We start from the raw sequence: 7,166 nt of genomic DNA, 5'->3' as shown, positions 1-7,166 counted from the left end.
TCTAACCAACGTTCTTTTTTTTTGTTTTTATTGCAGGACTTGGAACCCAGGCGCCACATCTGAATTTTCCACGTAGTGTATGAGCTCCAGTTCTAGTAGAGACATAAAAGAACCCCTAGACGAACCCGAACGCTTTCTAAGAAGAAGACTTAAAGCTAAAAACCAAAAGAAAGTTTCGGGGGACCCACTTCCAGTGGCGAACCAACGTACCCTCATGGATTACCTACGACCCACCCTAGGTAATCTCGGCGCCGCTATCAATGCACCGAATGTCGAAGCCAACAACTTCGAACTTCGGCCGCATTTGATACAAATGCTCCAAAAATCCGCAACCTTCCATGGGCTTACGGACGAGGATCCCCATCTACATATTACTAATTTATTAGAAATATGTGATATCTTTCGGATATGTGGAACATCAAACGACGCCATCCGCCTTCAAATGTTTCCATTCTCACTAAAGGACCGAGCTAAGGCTTGGCTCAATACCCTCCCAGTTGGCTTGGTAAACACCTGAGATAAACTAGCCCAAAAGTTTCTATATAAATATTTCCCTCCTGCTAAAACAGCTAAATTAATGACTGAAATTAATACATATTCACAAGAGGATGGGGAATCCTTATATGAAACTTGGGAAAGGTTCAAGGAGCTACTAAGAAAGTGTGCTCATCGCGGTCTTGTGGTATGGCAACAAGTATCCACTTTCTATAATGGGTTGTTGTCACACACAAGACAGACACTTGACTCTAGCTACGGGGGACTTTTAGGTAATCGTCGCCTAAATGAAATATATAATCAAATTGAGTAAATTGCTCAAACCAATTTTCAGTGGCACACTCCCCGAGGCAATAAATCTATTGCCCTGGGTGCCCATAAGGTTGACGAAAGCACTTCTTTACAAGCTCAAATTTAGGCCCTTTATTCAAAAATCAAAAAACTAGAGATGACAAAAACGGCCTCGGTTATGGTTTGTGAGGGGTGTGGTGGGCCACATGAAAATTGGAGTTGTATGAAAAAAAATAGATAATCAAACAGAATCGGTAAACTACATTGATAATAGACTTAGGCCGTCGGGTCCCCCAACGGGTACCTACAACCAAGGATGGCGTAACCACCCTAACCTTGGTTGGAGAGAACCCGGAAATGGCAGTAACCAACAAAATCTAAACCAACGAACAAACTTTCAACAACCAAGAAACGAGTCTCAAAATTTCTCTCAACAACAAGGTGGACGAGAAAGGCTTGAAGATACTGTATCTCGCCTCATCTCCGACACCGAAAAGAAAAACTCGGATCGATTTCAACAATTGGAATTGAATTTTAGAAATCAGCAAGCTAGTATTCAAAACATTGAAAAACAATTAAATCAAATAGCTCAGAATTTCTCCGAGAGACCGCAAGGCGCGTTACTAAGTAATACCGAAACCAACCCAAAGGCGCAAGTACATCTCATCACATTGAGAAACCGTACCGTGGGTCCCGAGTAGGCTACATTACCGCCAACTGAAAGAAGCCAATCTAGTCAAACCACAACTCCACCCACGCCCCAACAAGAGAAGACTTCTTCACCAATTCAAGAGCCCACTAAGACTCCTCCGATTCCATACCCCGGTCGGTTAATTCGTCAAAAGACCGATGATCAATTTGCAAAGTTCAAAACTTTCTTACTTGAACTCATAGCACTTTCTCTTTTTATCTTTTGAGAGCTTACTAAAACAATTGCATATTAATATTCCATTTATCGAAGTCCTAACTCAAATGCCTAAATATTCAAAATTTATGAGGGACTTCCTCACTCATAAAAGGAAAGTTGAATCATTGCAATTAGTTAATTTAGGCGAAGAATGCTCCGTTCTGCTACTCAACAAACTCCCGCAAAAGAAGATTGACCCTGTAAGCTTCACAATTCCTTGTTCGATTGGGGAATCCCCCATTCGCAATGCACTAGCCGATCTCGGGGCTAGCATCAACCTCATGCCCGCATCAATGTTCAACCGACTCGGCCTAGGGAAAACAAGCCCTACAAAAATGAGCATACAACTCGCCGATAGGTCCGTCAAAGATCCACAAGGTGCCGCTGAAAATCTATTGGTCAAAGTCGGCGAATTTGTCTTCCCGTCGACTTTGTCATAATAGATATGGAGGAAGATACCGAAGTCCCACTCATTCTAGGGAGGCCATTCCTAGCTACGGCCCAAGCAGTGGTAGACATGAATGATGGAACACTAACATTGAGGATTGGGGACAAGGAGGTGAAGTTTGGAGTTGGAAAGAAAGTAGAGGACGACGACCTGGTGCAGCATGGGATGCAGAACATCCCTCTTAGGTAACATATGAACAGGCTTTGGGTCTAGCCAAGGACCCTTATAAACGTGGCGCACCACGGAGGCATTCCCCGGAACTATCCTTAGTTTAGTTTAGATTAATTTTTGTGTTTTCTAGTTTAGTTTTAATTTTCAGGAATAAAACACACTCGGGATGGTGAAGGATACTAAGGGAAACTTGAACCAGCACCCCATGCACAAAAACAGGGCCACCCGACAATTTTTCTTCATTACAGCAAGTTCAGCACGGGGCCGTGCTCACCCAACACGCCCCGTGCCCAACCATCTGCAGAAAATGCCCAGTTCAGGTAACTGGACACAGGGCGTGCTCGCTGAACACGCCCCCGTGCCCAGGCTTCTGTTTCTTTTGACTAATTTTCTGTTACTGGCGATCTGAACACGGGGCCGTGACCGGACACCACGGGGCCGTGTCCAGATGCCTTGTAACATAAATTTTTTGCTTTTTCACACCTTCTTACACATTCAATAAACCTAAAAACTTATTTTTGGGACACATTGAGTACAATGTGTAATTTAAGTGTGGGGGGAGGGGGGATGCTAAAACCATGAATCTTGTAAGTCCTAACTACAAGCCTTACACAAAACTCTATTGGAACCGCTAATCACCCCAAAATTTTTTCAAAAAAAAAAAAACTACTTTTCTAGGTTTAACTTGGGAATTTCAAGTTCTAAAAAGGTTATATTTTTACAAATTCACAACCGATAGCGTCGTGATAAAAAGAACCAACACAAGGAAATTATGAAATGGCATGACAAGTTTAGTTAAAATTTGACTATATATACTTGATCACATAAAAACCCATTCCCACAAAAAGTGAGTTTTGAGCCTTTATTGAGCATACAAATTCATATCTTTAAACTAAATGCTCATTTTTCGTTTCTTGTGTGAATAGCCGCTTGGTTCTTACGACTCTAGAACTTGCCACGACGATACATTCCCGGTCCTTACCAACTTAAACCCGAGTAAGTAAATGATGGAGGCATTAGGACTAACCCTTTTTATTTCTACACCATTATTTTTTCTTTTTTTTTACCACCTACCCAAAATCCCCCTAGTTAACCCTTTGAGCCTAAACCTTTTCATTTCTTAACCCGAAACAAACACCCTTTTACCCACCAAAACCCTTTTTCATTTTAAACCCTTTATTTTACTAACAAAGCTCAGTTTTTCTTATGATGTCCTTATCACAAAAAAAAATGATGATGATGAAGCCAAAAGAAATAAACAAACAAGTTTATAAAAAAGAACTTTGTTTGAAAAAGTGCTTCATCAAAATAAAAGGTTACAAAAACTAAAAAGTCTTACGAAAACCGACGCTTTTTACGCCTTTCGCCCTTTTACTAACCACTAACCCAACCACCTACCTTTAACCCAAGCCTAACCCTTCTCCCAAAAGTCCTCTTGATATTTACAAAGGTATATAGTTAAAAAGGAGGAGGATTGATTGCTTGGCAAGCTTATGGTAGGAGTAAGTTCCATGCCGCTCTCGAGTGATTCACTAAAATACATCTTCGGCCGAGTGTTGAGTGATCCCCCGTGAGGTATGTGAACTTGTATATAAATGGAATTTTAAAAAGGCATGTTATGCCCTAATAAGTAATTTATCTTATGTAATGTTTTAAATAAATCATGACGAATAGGATTGTAAATAAATAAAAATAAAACTTAATAAACAATCTTGAAAATCCCGACACTCTATGACAAGCCCAAAAACCTTCTCTTCTACCCATTCCATTTGGGAATGTAAAACCACATTATAAAGAATTTTGCTTGAGGACAAGCAAAGATTCAAGTGTGGGGGTATTTGATGTGCACAAAATGCAACATATAAATTACATCAAATGTGGCATAAAACTAACCCTTTTTAGTACAAATGTTGGAAAAAGTGTGTTTTTGTCTTCGTTTTGTATTTTCAGGATTAAATGAGCTCAAATGAACAAAAGAAGCAAAAAGGCAGCTAAATCCAACATAAATACAAGAAAAGGAATAAATGTGGCATGCCCGACCCCCCGACAACGTCTTCCCAAGCAAAAACAAAAGAACAGAAGGCTGAACACGCCCCGTGCTCAGCGAGCACGGGGGTGTGCCCAAGTGTCTGCAGAAAAGACAAAGTTGTAGAAGCTTCTATCACCCACCACGGGGGCGTGCCCCGCGGACACGGGGCCGTGGTCAACTCTAAAATTAGTAGAATCTGAGGAAATCTTGATAGTACAGATACGCATCTACACACGGGGTCATTCCCAGCAGACACGGGGGCGTGGTCAACTAATGCAGACAAAGTGCAATTAATGAAGAAAGAGAAGGAGGATGGACACGGGGCCGAGCCTAATGGACACGGGGTCGTGCCCGAGCTGCTGTTCAGGCTATAAATAGGGGTGCTTGGCTCATTTGCAAACCATCTCTTGGCACACCACCTCTCTCACACTTCACCCACACTCCACCATCACCATCACCACGACACCATCATCCACCACCATCATCCATCATCCATCATCTATTATAGAGTGTGTGAGTAGTCTCAGGATCCAAGATTGATCGCAAGAGTTCTTAACAATCAAAGGCCATTTTTTCCTAAGTCTCTTACATCACTTGATGAAGACAAGTATGTAGTGTAATACTTTTTATTTTTAACCTTTTCGCACTTTTTATTTGGTTATGTATTAATGACTTTAATAACTAGTTTCTTATGTTGAAGGTGATTCTTCCTTATCATTTGTCCGTGGTGTCTTGGCATTATTTTACTGTCTATATAAAATAAAATATTTTCACCATTCATATCTCCATGGTCTATTTGGAGATATGTTGGCTACCTGGTCGGGGGTTAAGGGAATGGTTTGGTAAGAGTCTTGCCTTGTTCAGTGTATAGATCCTGCAAGGACATAGGTCAAATATAGTAGGACCTCCTTCAATACCCACCGGTATTGGATGGCGGGGGTCCAAACTCTTTGATCCCCTCATATGTAAGCTACTATTAAAACTTTAACCCGGCTACTTAGGACTGTATCCCTGCTGACTCAGACTACTTAGCCGAAGGTAACGTCACCTTCAAAAGAGGGGCCTACCACATTATGTATTAATAACTTAATTAATTATCTTTCAATAATCCAACCCTTTAAGATTGTATCCTTGCTGACTCAAACTACTGGGTTGATGGTAACGTCACCTTCAAAAGAGGGGCCTACTACAATAACTAAGATAATCTCTTAAAAAGTGCAAAAGTGCGGAAATAATCAAAGGTTACACTACACACGAGTCTGATCCAAGTGATTCATCTTGTCAATCTGTTTTTATTTTATTTTATTTTTCAGCATTTTAGTTAGTTTTATTTTTCTAGTTCAAAACTCTTTTTCTAAACCTTTTGATTTGATTAGACGTTGAGGATAAACCGGTATTAAAAGCTCTTGTGTCTTTAGACGACCTCGGTATCTTACCAACACTACACTACGCTCACGATGGGTGCACTTGCCCATATGTGTGTTTAGTGTTAGTAAAGATCGTGTCTTATAAATTTAAAACTTGGCTAAAAAGTGTTAAAGGGCTTAAAATATACATAAAAAAAATACGACACTTCACACGCATCAAAGAGCAATGGTGATATATATGCGGATTAGACATCAAAAAATAAACGCTCAAAAAATGGCTACAGTTTAAGGAATATGTTTAGTGAGGGCATCAGATTCCTAGTTGATGGAGAAAGGTCTAGTGGCAAGAAAAGCTACGTCCAGGAGGTTGTCAAGTGTTTTCGCTTGACGATTCCATTCTTGTGTGGTGTGGTTGGTTTGGCCCGTGTTCCTATAATTCGAATCCTATCCAGATATATCCTATTTTAGTTTTACACCATTGCGAACCTTACGCCTTTTTTACTCTCTGATCGAGGTTCTCGGCTTTGAAAAATCTTCGTAAACTAAATCACACGTGTATATGTTGACATTTAAGAGATATACAGTCAAGAAAATCAAGAGCAATGGTGATATATATGCGGATTAGACAACAAAAAATAAAAACTCAAAAATTGGCTACAATATAAGGAATGTGTTTAGTGACGGCATCAGATTCCTAATTGATGGAGAAAGGTCTGGTGGCAAGAAAAGGTGCTTGCAGGAGGTTGTCAAGTGTTTTCGCTCGGCGATTCCATTCTTGGTTGGTTGGTTTGGCCCGCATTTCCTGTAACCAGAATCCTAGCCTGATATATCCCATTTTAGTTTTAAACCATTGTGAACCTTACGCCTTTTTTACTCTCTGATCGAGGTTCTCGGCATTGAAAAATCTTCGTAAACTAAATCACACGTGTATATGAGGTTGTCAAGTGTTTTCGCATCATATTCCTAGCTGATGGACAAAGGTCTTGTGGCAAGAAAAGTTGCGTCTAGGAGGTTGTCAAGTGTTTTCGCTCAACGATTCCATTTTGGCTGGTTGGTTTGGCCTTGTTCCTGTAACTCGAATCCTATCCCGGTATATCCCATTTTAGTTTTACACCATTGCGAACCTTACGCCTTTTTTACTCCCTGATTGAGGTTCTCGGCATTTAAAAATCTTCGTGAACTAAATCACACGTGTATATCTTGACATTTAAGAGATATACAGTCAAGAAAATCAAGAGCAATGGTGATATATATGCAGATTAGACACCAAAAAATAAACCCTTAAAAATGGCTACAATTTAAGGAATGTGTTTAGTGACGGCATCAGATTCCTAATTGATGGAGAAAGGTCTGTTGGCAAGAAAAGTTGCTTCCAGGAGGTTGTTAAGTGTTTTCGCTCGACGATTCCATTCTTGGGTGGTTGGTTTGGCCCTTGTTCCTGTAACTCGAATTCTAGCC

The 7,166-nt window shown here is 40.4% G+C and overlaps 1 non-coding gene across 1 annotated transcript; it reads right to left on the bottom strand.

The window, feature by feature from the left end:
• Nucleotides 1-571: 571 nt before the first annotated feature.
• LOC118483049 lies at nt 572-678 on the bottom strand. The gene has a single exon (XR_004869515.1). It is a non-coding gene; the product is annotated as a small nucleolar RNA R71 (small nucleolar RNA).
• Nucleotides 679-7,166: the final 6,488 nt, after the last annotated feature.

Source organism: Helianthus annuus, chromosome 1 (assembly GCF_002127325.2).
Source record: "Helianthus annuus cultivar XRQ/B chromosome 1, HanXRQr2.0-SUNRISE, whole genome shotgun sequence".
Classification (NCBI taxonomy): Eukaryota; Viridiplantae; Streptophyta; class Magnoliopsida; order Asterales; family Asteraceae; genus Helianthus; species Helianthus annuus.
The sequence above is the reverse complement of the archived record's forward strand: the minus strand, read 5'-3'. Positions and strand labels throughout refer to the sequence as shown.